The 13,031-nt window shown below is 38.6% G+C and overlaps 1 protein-coding gene across 4 annotated transcripts in view; it reads right to left on the reverse strand.

The window, feature by feature from the left end:
- Window positions 1-12,798, reverse strand: part of CDH6 (cadherin 6) — a 139,797-nt gene extending 126,999 nt beyond the window's left edge. Inside the window, exon 1 of one of the 4 annotated variants that reach the window (XM_055112480.3) lies at window positions 11,245-12,786. The gene's annotated coding sequence lies outside the window, so the exon portion shown is untranslated. Of the gene's footprint in view, window positions 1-11,244 lie in introns of all 4 variants that reach the window. The other 3 variants (XM_034960236.4, XM_008971846.4, XM_063604530.1) reach the window with 3 other exon arrangements.
- Between the last annotated feature and the right edge of the window lie 233 nt (window positions 12,799-13,031).

Consider the following 13,031-nt stretch of genomic DNA (forward strand, 5'->3'; position numbering starts at 1 on the left):
CCTGGAGGAAGGTGAGGGCTGGTGGCTCCGTTATTGAAAGCTGGGCTGCCCTATCAACTTGCTTAGTCTTCCTGGCTCTCAGGACACCACTGATAGGGCTTCCTTCAAAATAGGCTCATTTGAAAGTGGTCAGAATTATAAAAAATTAAGCTGTTAGCATGAGATAGAAAAGTGTATTTTCACTGGCAAGCATGAGCTTGAACAGAAAATCAGTTGTAAAAATATTTAAGAGATGCTTTCGTAGCTTACATGAGAAGAATTTCACCTAGTAAGCATTTATTGAGCCTTCCCTATGTGCTTACAGTTACAAGGGATGCCCTCATCTTAAAACTCTCATCTTGAGTTGGCAAAGTGATATTTTAAAGCCATTTTCTCCTTTCTCCCCCAACCTGGATTTATCTATTCCATAAAGCATCTTATGTTTGTATCAGGTGGGCTTTTGCTGTGCAGGGAATCAAATAATGGATTTTCCCAAAAGTCTTGGCTGAATATCATTCTTAGGAACACTTGTCAATCAGGTAAAACCTAAATTGGAAAGTACTTGACAAACTCAGCATCTCCTTGGTAGTCAGAATCTTGTAGCTGCTTCTTTTGATTGTGGAGTTTAACATGCAGTCCAAATTTCACTTCTCGCTTTAAAGTCTTTTACAAGATTATAGACATTAGTGCATATTTTAAAATCCAAAACGGGACAGGTTTGGCTCTCATCTTCTGTGATTGGTTTTTCTAACCAGCCGTGATAAAAAGATTATCATACAAAGAAAAAAGAGAAAAAAGCCATTTAAAAATCCATTTTGGTTTAGTGAGAAATTGGGAAGCAAACATATGCTCAATTAATGTTCAGAACCTCAAAGGTGCAAAGCCAACTTTTTATTCTATAGTGCCCAATTAATCCAGCCTACAGTTTCAATAATTTCTCCTTTCTCTGCCCACCACATAGAAATCTTTTATTACATCAAATTAAACTCAGTTGCTTGAGAGCACTTTACTCTTATGTTGCTTCCAACTTCATATTTTAAATAAAGTACCCGTCCTCCCTAGCGTTACGTTTGGGGAGAAAGTGGTTATTCAGATAACCACTAAGCACCTTGCTCTGTCCACTCATGTACTGAGGTCATCTCTTCAATCTAATTTCATTGCTTTTTGGAACACAAAGTACATGCCCATTTAAACTCAAGAAGAAAAAGTTTTCTAAGAAAAACAAACCACAGTGCTCTTTGGAAAGATATTTTGGAGTGTGGTAACAGAATCAAAAGTGAACTTGAGGAAGAAAAAAAGTATCAGACAAAATATCTAAATACAGCACTTGCATTTGACATTCCTGCATTCTTATCTTAAACGCAATTTTCTTCCAGGTAATAGCATTTGCTATGAATGCAAAAGTTATGGCTGAGCAGGCACTTTTTGTATCTGGAGGTTTGGGACCACCTCCTCTTGGGTACATTAACTCGTAAGTGACTCCACTTCATTCTGTTGTCTTAATTAGGACCTGCCTGACAATCATTAAAAAATCAGGAAACAACAGGTGCTGGAGAGGATGTGGAGAAATAGGAACACTTTTACACTGTTGGTGGGACTGTAAACTAGTTCAACCATTGTGGAAGTCAGTGTGGCGATTCCTCAGGGATCTAGAACTGGAAATACCATTTGACCCAGCCATCCCATTACTGGGTATATACCCAAAGGACTATAAATCATGCTGCTATAAAGACACATGCACACGTATGTTTATTGTGGCATTATTCACGATAGCAAAGACTTGGAACCAACCCAAATGTCCATCAATGATAGACTGGATTAAGAAAATGTGGCACATATACACCATGGAATACTATGCAGCCATAAAAAATGATGAGTTCATGTCCTTTGTAGGGACATGGATGAAATTGGAAATCATCATTCTCAGTAAACTATCGCAAGAACAAAAAACCAAACACTGCATATTCTCACTCATAGGTGGGAATTGAACAATGAGATCACATGGACACAGGAAGGGGAATATCACACTCTGGGGACTGTTGTGGGGTGGGGGGAGGGGGGAGGGATAGCATTGGGAGATATACCTAATGCTAGATGACGAGTTAGTGGGTGCAGCGCACCAGCATGGCACATGTATACATATGTAACTAACCTGCACAATGTGCACATGTACCCTAAAACTTAAAGTATAATAATAAAAAATAAATAAATTAAAAAAAAAAAAAGGACCTGCCTGAAACATCTCTCTCTCTCTCTCGCTTTATAAAAAAGCAGGTAAATCAGAGAGGGAAAATGTGGAACTGATATTTATCACAAGGCCACACTAATAGAATTAATCCTTTATGAAACACTGACAATATCTCTACTAGATACTTTTAAACAAGTAGCTTAATACAAGAATAATTGTTGGGAGAAAAGTCGCTGAACTTGGTTCAAATGAGGAGTCAGCAGTAATGTAACAGTCAAGGTAGATTTTATCATTTTGCATTGGTAATTAGACTGACCACAAGCCATTTTGATTGGTATTAAATTAGAAACTGTTGCTAAGGGGAGCTTAGAATATTTTGTTGAGTACAAAACTGAGCAGTTGCAAATATATATATATATTGCATATATATGTGTGTATATATACATATAGTTTTATATATGTCACATATATACACACATAAGTTACATATATACATATATGTGTATATGTTACATATATACACATATATGTATATATGTAACATATATACGCATGTATGTATATATGTGTATATATACATACAGTTGCATATATATGTGTGCGTGTATATATATATATTTTTTTTGAGGTGAAGTTTTGCTCTTATCACCCAGGTTGGAGTAGAATGGCGTGATCTGGGCTCACTGCAACCTCCGCCTCCTGGGTTCAAGCGATTCTCCCTCTCAGCCTCCTGAGTAGCTGGGATTATAGGTGCCTGCCACCATATCTGGCTAAGTTTTTTGTATTTTTAGTAGAGATGGGGTTTCACTATGTTGGTCAGGCTGGTCTCAAACTCCTAACCTCAGTTGACCCGCCCGCCTTGGCCTCCCAAAGTGCTGGGATTAGAGGCATGAGCCACCATGCCCGGCCTGCAAATATTTTAAAGTGGATGCTAGTAGATTAATGAGACTCTCTTTCTTTTTTAATTCTGCAAAAGGAGATTTAAGCTTTGCAGTTAAAAATATGATAAGCTCATTTTAATGACTGAAATCTATACTATACACTAGAAGGCAATTGCTTTTTGAAGTAAAAATGCATATCTCAAAACACAGACCAACATGTTAGTAAATTTTTGTCTACAATTATACAAAGTTCACTTTTAGAAAAAAAAGACACTGATTTTATAATTTATATGGTTAAAGTGGGCTGTGTTTGTTCCAGCTTATAGAGTTAGATATAAATTTAAAACTTTTCATTTCCCACTGAATTATCCACTATGTAATCAAGTGGGCAAATTCACTATTAATGACACATTCTGGCCATGAGCTTGGCAAAGCATATTTTTTTTGAGGATATGTTAATATGGTCAAAGATCATATTAGTATTCCAAACGTTAGTATTAATCTCTGTAAGTTTTAATTAAGAGACCCAAGGATACCTTTTCATTAAATGGCTTTTGTTTAGTTTGTCTTTTTGGTGTTTTAAATATAATTATAATTCCCCTTTACTTTTTGTTCATCCAGATAAGAAGGAAGAGAACCAGGTCAATCATTTCTCAACATGATGTCAGTCATTGTATTAAACCAGTGGTCCCCAGACTTTTGGATTTCATGGAACATTAACAGTTTTATTTTTTAAAGGGGAGAGGATTGACATTGAGTTACTTGCCAAATTTAAATTTTGCCAAGGAAAAAGCCATCATAATCTTTCCCCATATTTCCATGAAAGAATTGACATTTTAACTTCAAAGCAGTGGGAAGGTTACTGTCTGATTTCTTTAAATCAAATAAATTGAGATTTATGAGACACACAATAGGTTGTCAGGTTGTCATCATTTCTCATATCTAACCACTGACCAATGATTTTTTTTTATTTCAAAGATGGATACAACTTTGGGTCTCCTGGGGAATCACTGATTTAGATAAGGTTTACTCAAAACTGCCATCAACCCATTACAAATAAAACAAAACCCCAAACCTTATCATATGTCTCCCTAGCAATGGTCAATATTTTGAGGGAAAATATTAATTCTTCTTTGCAATAGGAAATTTACAAAATGTAGGAACACACAAAATTCTTAAAGAAGCCTACATCCTTATCTTCACCGCAAGTATCCACATTTGTCCTTTCACAGAATAATTATAAATAATAATATTCTTTATTTAAATTTCCTCTTTAATTTTTAATGCCAGAATTAAATGGTGATGATAAAAAGCAATAACATTCAACAACTAGAAATCAAGCCACAGCAGAGAAAGATAGAGATAAGAGAACAAAATAAATCAAATATATCCATGGATAAGTTATTCATCTCTCTGGTCATCAGTTATCTCACAGTTAAATGAAGAGTATTAGATAAAGTCATCTTTAAGCTCCTTCCTGTGTCTCACATTCTCTGATTATATTTCTAATGATCAAACTTTCCTTGAAGCCTAGATTAACTACATGACTTTTTGAATGGTGGCAATAGAAAGAAGAGAATATAATGAAAATGGCTCATCAATGTCAACCATATAAAACGTGACTGTATTAAGAGGGTTTCTTCCTCCCTCCCTTCCTCCCTCTCTCCCTCACTCCTCTCTCTCCCTCCTTCCTTCTCCCAACTTCCCTCCCTTTCTCCTTTCCTCCCTTCCTCTTTCTTTCCTTGCTTTTGTGGGGATTGTTTTCTGGTGGCATGGTAGTGGTGTGTATATCTGTGTGTGTGTGTGTGTGTGTGTGTGTATATATATATATATATGTATGTGTGAAATTTTACTTGGTAAATCATTCAGAACAAATACCAAATTGTGATAGTAATGAAGTAACAAAATAAATGTGGTCATAAAAAATTATTTTTACTTACTAGATAAAGAAGGACACAAACACTATCTTACTTAGCTCTACCCAGAGTCCCAAATGCTACATCCATGGTAATGTCAACGAGCTGAGAATGGACTGATGCCCTTAGTGGGTGCTGTGAGGTTGAGGTGTCCCTCCCCTCTCAATGCAATGAACAGGTGTCATTTTAGCTACCTTCCTGAAATACCCCTTTCCTCATAAAGATCCCTCTGAAGGCAGGATAAGATAATTTATTCTCATATAAAAAGTACCATCATTATGTTCATAAAAATGGCCCACACAATGCTTTCTACTACAATTATAAATTCTGACACATGCTTGCAGATGATTTTTCAAAAATGAATAACTTAAAAACATCTTCCTGAGCCTTCACATCTGCCAAGCTCTGGTCAAAATAATCAAATCATTCCCATGCCCTCTGCTGCTCTGTAGTTCTCAGAGAGAGTCACACTTTTACTTCTAAGACATCACAACTGTTTGTTAACAGCACCTTCATTAAGTGCTTGGCTCAAACAGAGATTCCCTGGAAATTCAAACCAAAAAAGGGCTAAGTAAAGAGGATACAAGTATAATAGGGTCATTTTGATTTACTGTGTAATTATTGCTATGTGAAATGCATGTAAAATACTTAGAAGAGGGTGTGACATAGAAAAGCTCAGTAAAGGTTAGTTTATTATTTATTATCATTATTATTTGGATGTATAAAAGTTCTGAGCCAAGATACTGGTGAGTGCTTTTTATCTTTGCTATATATATATATATATATATACACATACACACACACACACACATATACACACACACACAAACGTATATATTATCAACTCTTTTCCTTCTATCCATGATATATATATGTGTGTGTATAGATATATATGCTCTGAGCATATATATACACACATATGTGTGTGTACATATATACACATATGTGTGTACATATATACACATATGTGTGTACATATATACACATACGTGTGTGTACATATATATACACCATGTAAAGTACATATATATGTACACCATATATATCATATATATACATCATATGTATACACCATATGTATATACACACACATATATTATCAACTCTTTTCCTTCTGTCCACTATATATATGTGTGTGTATAGATATATATGCTCTGAACATATATATATACACATATGTGTGTGTGTGTATGTGTGCGTATATATATATATTTACCATGTAAAGAGGTGAGGGGTTGCTGTCTTGTAGCTCTGCCTTTCATCATGCTATATCACACACAGGATCCAAATGGGTGACAAGTAGAATACTTGGTCTATATTATTACTGTATACTTTGGATTGCAGGCATCAGAGGAATACATGGTTTTTCTATTTAGCATGCAGGACAATAAAGATAATAGAAGGAAAAGAGTTGATATTCTTCAATGCACTAAGGAAATCTTTTCGTTGATTCTGATGCAATTTCAGACCACTTTGAAAAAGATATTCCTCCAGTTAATTTACCATCCACCCAGGGTTACCTCCCTTAGATGGTGATTTTTTAATGGTAATTTTCAAGTTTGCATTTTATGGTAGAGAAGAGTAGTGTGTATAAATATGTTAATGATGTAATTATGTTTATAAAGTGGCATTTAACAGTAGCACTATTTATAAAGAGGAAAATGCACCCTATGTAAAAATGGCAATTTTGATTCTATTTCTATTCTTATGTTTCCCTCTGCTGTAAAAATTTACGTCCTCATCTCTTTCCATTTCACTCACTTGGACACTTCCCCAAGTTAATTTTTTCTTGCTGTTTTCTCTTCCTATAACTTATTGGGTCTCTTGGACATCTTTTGGCCAGACCTACCAATTTAGGAAATTAGAGAAAGAGAAAACACAGTGTTCTTTCAAGTGCTGAAATATGAAGATAAATCATACCCTGTGGTATGCTAGCTTTATGTGCCTCATCTTCTTCATAAGTCGTTTCTCTCACAAGATAGTACCACATACACTAAGAAAAGCTTGCAAACTATGCTGCCCATTTACATGACGAATCAAATTTAATATTAACACTCTGGCATTAATGAAATTCTACCTCTTATAAATCATAACAAGGTGATCTGATTGCTGGAAGAAACCAGCACCCAATGGTGTTAGTGTAAAGATATTAAACAGATGAAATAATCTTTAATAGTCTCTGCATATGAGTCTACTCCACATTTATGAATGTGTGCTCAGAGCATTCAGCCTTCAATAACTTTTCTTTGTTGGAAGAGTTGAAAGTTTCTTGGAGAGTTCAATTTTGAACAACTAGACTGTTGGCTGCAGATGGCTCCCTCTGACCCAACTATTTTGTAGTAATTTTGAATGCACCACTTCTTTGAAGGGTTGTTTATACTCTCCCCTCTTCCCTTATCTTCCTACTTTGTGGGTGATAGCATCACAAACACTATACACATTTGGTTCAATAGCTAATTAGAGAGAACCTGAAGTTCCTCATAAGATTGTTTTGAAAAAGAGAGGCTTCTGTACGAATAGAAACTTAAAAAAGTAGACCAGTTAATCTTTGGAAAAGGCAAGCTGGAACAAAAATATTACTATTTAGTTTCAGTAAAGTGCTTCAAGCACTCATCTGTCTTCAAAATAAAATAAAAATCCCAAGGGAGAAAACAACATGAAAAAAAAGAAGAAGAAAAGAAAATCAGCCCATATGCTGCATTTCTGTATTTCTTCTCTAATATTCTTGGAACATTGTCACAACTGGGTGCTGTGTTTGCGTGTGTGTGTATGCCTTCTTCTTTCTGCAATTCTCCTATTACCATAATGTTCTTGAGTCTTTGAATTTAGAATCATTATTCAGAAAAATATTTAAACCAGAGAAAGTTTGATTGCCTACATTTTCACTTTTTTTGTGAAGTAAATAAAGTGTGCTCAGTAGACACTGACTAGGTTGAAACACTGTTAAGAATGCAATTCAGACTGAGTCACTGCTTGTTATTTTTATAAGTGAGACCCTAATTCTGATGGACACCAAAGAATAAGCAGCCATGACTAAGCAAGAAGCACAAGGCAACTGGATTCTGCTGGATGTTATCTTATTTGGAACACATTTCAAACTTTAGAACAGATTTTTAAATTGGAAGTTGAAACCTGCAGGCTGTCAGCAGAAGAGGCTGATTCACCCTACAGAAATTATGTTACTCCAAGTTCCAGGCAGAGTATTTTAAGGAGTAGGTTACCTAAAATGTGTTGTGATACATCAAGGAAAGAAATGAAACAGAAAAAACCTGGAGTAAGGATGACACAGGTATCTAAACAGCTTTTGGATGTTCAACATATATTTATTTGAATGGGGAATTCTTTGAATTAGATGGCCTTAGTTCAGCATAACTTGTGAATGTTCACAGATTTCTGAAACAGTCATTGCACTTTTTTTTCCTGCAAATATTTCTTTTCTTGTTGTTGGTTGGAGGGGGGGGGGCGGCGGCGCTCTTCATGTAGAACTTTTGGAGTTCTAAATATAATGTTATTATTGTTATTGAGTAAATTAGAAGTAAGGAAGTAGAGTCTTGGAAAAGATCAGAAATAAGAAAATCTTATATTGATGATGGTAAATTCTTTATTAATTGGCCATTGCTTTCATTTGGAATCATCCAGCAGTTACCAAAAGTCTAGATATTCAGAAAACCATAAAAATATTTGTAAGTCCCCTAAATTAGAGGAAGTACAGAAATAATAGCAATAATGATTTGACCTGTCACAAATATTAAGATAGTGCTTAGAGAATACTAACTTGTCTACAGAGAAAAAGTTGTTATACTCTTATCTTAGGTAACAAAATCCATTCTGCAGCTGAACTCCAGGGAGAAATGCATGGAGTGACCCACTAGAGGTCCCTTCCAACTAAAAAAAGTTTGAATAGTTCAAAGGATTCAGCCTTAGTGTGTTGGCATTCATGACTGCAAAGCAACTACGGGGCCAGAAGGGGGGACCACACATTTCAATTCCTTAGGAAGATTGTAGTTTCACTCAGAATATTGGTCACATTTCGTTCCTTTTAAAGAAATCTCTGTGGGACATTCACTCAATTAGTCCTAATTTTCAGATTTTGGTGCTATAATAATACAGTATCATATAATACCCTGTGACTGTAGCTGTGCTTTCTAGAAAATTTTTAGCTGTTTTCAAGTGTCTCGAGCAGTATTTTGCAAGGTACATTTTTTCTTAAAAAGGAAGAGTGCCTCACTAAGTTTTTCCTTGCAAAGCTTATGGAAGTGGTGGGTGGAAGAGGTAGGGCACACGTTTTTTGATAGTAGGCAACTTGGTAGAAAATGATTATGTTTCCATATATTATCTTTGCAGAGTTAGCAGTACAAAATGAAAGTGCAATAAATTGGTGTAAAAGCCAGATCGTAAAGGGACTAAAAGTCCCTATGGAGATACCAAACTGTCACTTTCTTGTAATGGTAGCAAAAGATAATTGTAGACACAAATACAGTAGAACTGAATTGGCGCCATTTTCCTTCAAAAATGGGCTGCTGCCTCTTAGTTTTTCTGAAGAAATTGGTTACTTCCTCTGCTTCAAAAGTATGGCATGAACCATTACATTAGGTGGGAAAAGATCTGTCTTTTATTTTCCTTCAGTACCTTTTTAATTAGAACATGCCAAAGAGCAAAAGGGGATGAGATACAATCCTATGTGATTGCATTTTCCAGTCAATTGTTGGGTTTCTTTTAAGTTTCTGAGCTCTGCATTGACAATCTGGCCTCTGGCATAAACTTTACCCTCCTGGTTATGACATAATGAAGACATCTGCTCAAGCATACCCCTTTCTTCACACAACTGGTTTTACGGTTCTCTAAAATAGCAAGCATAGAGCCGTGCAAGTACTATTACACAAGGGATGATGCTCAAGTCTCAGGTGAAACTGGAAGAGATTTTTTTTCTCTCTCTTAAAGTAAAATCCTAAGGGTTTTCCTTTTCAGGTAAAGCTTTCAGCAAGAAAAGAAAGGAAATAAGCAACCCTTGGCACTATTCATATAAGCATATTTGTTAGTCCTTCTTGGAAGAGTTGTACATTAACTAGGCATATCCCTGGGTTCCTTTTTCCAACACAGGGAGGAGTTTGCAACCCCCTGGATAATTAACCACTCAGAAAGCCCACATTTTGATCTGCACCCCTCCAGAGCAGCCATATATGTACACAACAGCCACTCCTGCAACATTCTTGCAGGGAAAACCTCTTCCTTCTTTCCCACTGTGTGCTTTACGAAGTGAAAGTGAAGATTCGCAGAGACACGGTCTGATACACCTCTATAGTATGACTATCATCATTTAAAATTTTTTTTTTTTTAAATGGGAGTAGGAGACAGAAATGTGTGGCTATTCCAGATGATTAAACTTCTTGGTTCTTGAATGTTCTGAGTCATAGTTAACTCAGGTGGCCAGCCCCTTGCACTGACAGAGACCTGCATTTAACTCCCCATAAAATATGGATTTTATTGCAGCAGTGACACTTCCTAGCACCACGCTGACCTCTCCACCATCTCCCATCTCGAGATCTACGGTAACTCATGACAGAATATCTAACTACGGAAGAAGTAATCTCAGCTCTGCAACTGCTGCAGTCCACAACATTGCAGCGTCCCTTTTTATTAAATTCTGGGATTAACGCATTGGGGGCTCCAATTTTCCAGCATCTGGCACCGAAAACCAAGCGCACTCCAACCACTCTCCAATCAGTCCGGGGAAGGCTTTATCCCCCAGATTTGAGCCTGGCCAGCCGTGGAGGAGCACGAGCGAACTGCGCCTTCCACATGACTTTTCCCTGGACAGTGTGCTCCATTTTCGGAGTCCAATGTTGGACTTTCCTTGCAACCTAAGCATTTCTGTCCTAGATGAGCCGGCAGGCGTTGCCCGGAACGTGCAAGCTAACAGTTTTCTTTAGCTCCTTCTACCAGCCAAATCGTCTCTTTAGTTTAAGTTTTCCTTACTGGGAGCATTCCAGAGTTTTCAGACTACCTGATTTTCTGCTTTACCCCAAAAGCTAAGAAATGTAACTCAGCCCAAGCAGTCACCACGCAGACCCTTATGATGCGGGCAGGTGGAGATAAATCAAGCCCCAAACGGCTCGGCGGGTCCTGCACGCACCAGCGCCCTTTGGTAATTGACCAGCCAACTTTGCAAATGCCAGAGCTCCCCTGGCAGCCTCTGCCGGCGTAGAGAAAGGCAGCGGGTTCTTCTCCGGCGGCCCGCTTCCCGGTGCCCCCACCCAGCCCCACGGCGGATCGGTCTTACCAGGAGTCGGAGGAGCGGTGCCCAGGCTCCCCGGGAAACGGCGTCGGTCCTGAGCAGCGGCAGCAGCGCCGCCCGCGCAGCCGGACCCGCGCGCCCGCCCTGACCCGGGCTTGCAGGCTGAGAGCATCCCTCCCAACTCCGGCGCGCGGCACCCACCGGGCGGAGAGGGCTCTCTCTCTGATTGGCTTCTATCAACGCTACAGAATTAAAAAAAAAAAAAAGGGGGAGATGTATGCATAGCCAACGGAGCCCGAACCCACCTCTGCTCGCCTTCCTGCGCCCGCGGAGACCCTGCGACCCGCCCAGGCTGCTCCTGCCTCCGCCGCCGCCGCCGCCGCGGTCGCCGGCTCTGCCGTTCTTGCTGTCGCGGCTGAAACTGCAGCTCTTGGGATGCGAAGGTTACGGGCTCGGGAGAGCTGGCTCTTGTGGGCACACACTGATTTGCAAGTGAATGAAGTGGGAGGGAGCAAAGAGAGGAGGACTTTGTTAAAGAGGCCCAGTGCCTGCCCCCGCCCGCCCCCTCCCCTTGACAGAATGACTCCCAGTGTTTGAAGTCCTGAGCAATTCGCTCCCTGGAACACTCCTTCAGCCCCAGGCTTTCCCTTTCTTTCTTTCTTTCTTTCTTTCTTTCTTTCTTTCTTTCTTTCTTTCTTTCTTTCTTTCTTTCTTTCTTTCTTTCTTTCTTTCTTTTTTTTCTTGGAGGGGGTTTAAGATATACTCAGAACTTGTATGACTCCGTCTGTTTCCTCTTTTATACTATCAAAATGCACCTTGTGCTATTATCAGCAACGGTCTGATGTTCTTTTTTTTTCACCGACCAAGCAATTACAATTCCCAGGGACACAGTACCTCGTCACTCTATCAGTTGGCCAGCTTCGTGTGATAGCACGTATAACATGCACACACATAAAACAAGCCGGTCTCCTGAGATGACAATACCGATGGCTTTTCTTTACAACATAAACAGGCGTTCTCCAGATGCAAGCAGACATGGATAGATTCATACATGTCTTTCCTTCTCTCCTCCCAGGAAGACACGCTTTCACGTAGCCCCATGATCTCTGTTACTCTTTTGGAGTGACCCCAGGATGTCGTAGCATGAAGCCATGCTTCCCTGGGCTTGCAGAAACACTGAAAACCCAAACCCTTCAGGCTTGCCAATGACTTATGACTGATGCCATCGTTCTAAATGAATTGATACAAGCATACAAAAGACTTGCAGAAGAGGGGTGTACAATGATATTCAAGGTCTGCTTAACGTTCGAAGATCCTTCTGGAAAGTTGCCGAAGTTGGATAACCTTCAAATTAAACTCTTTAGTACACATAGCTGTTCGAATGGCTAGATTGATAGTTACAAAGAGGTAATATCTAATATTAAGGTACTAAGCCACAAAAATGTGAAACATGTCAAAGTACCATTAAATGAGAGTAATGATTTTCTACATAGGAGACATAGGCATGATGGAGTCAGCCACTGTTGGATTAGGAAAATTAAATCTAATTACCACAGTGATTGCACCCAGGGTCACTAGCCTCCCAAACCAGCTGTTCGCCTGTGCTGCAAGTTCTCAGGGAGATTTCCATTGCACAGAGCTCTAAGAAATGCCAGGCTGCTTGGCCTCTGAGTAGTTAAACTGGCTGGAGGTTGGTCCTGTTCCCAACTGAGCTCTTACTAGAAAACCTTTTGTTTCTCCAATAGAAGTTCAGGCATTTAAATAAAGCCCAAATCAAAGTATTCCTTTAGGCAGCCAGTGCTTCAAAGAAGTGTGCATGGAATGGTTTTAGC

The sequence above is a fragment of the Pan paniscus genome, chromosome 4 (genome assembly GCF_029289425.2).
Source record: "Pan paniscus chromosome 4, NHGRI_mPanPan1-v2.0_pri, whole genome shotgun sequence".
NCBI lineage: Eukaryota > Metazoa > Chordata > Mammalia > Primates > Hominidae > Pan > Pan paniscus.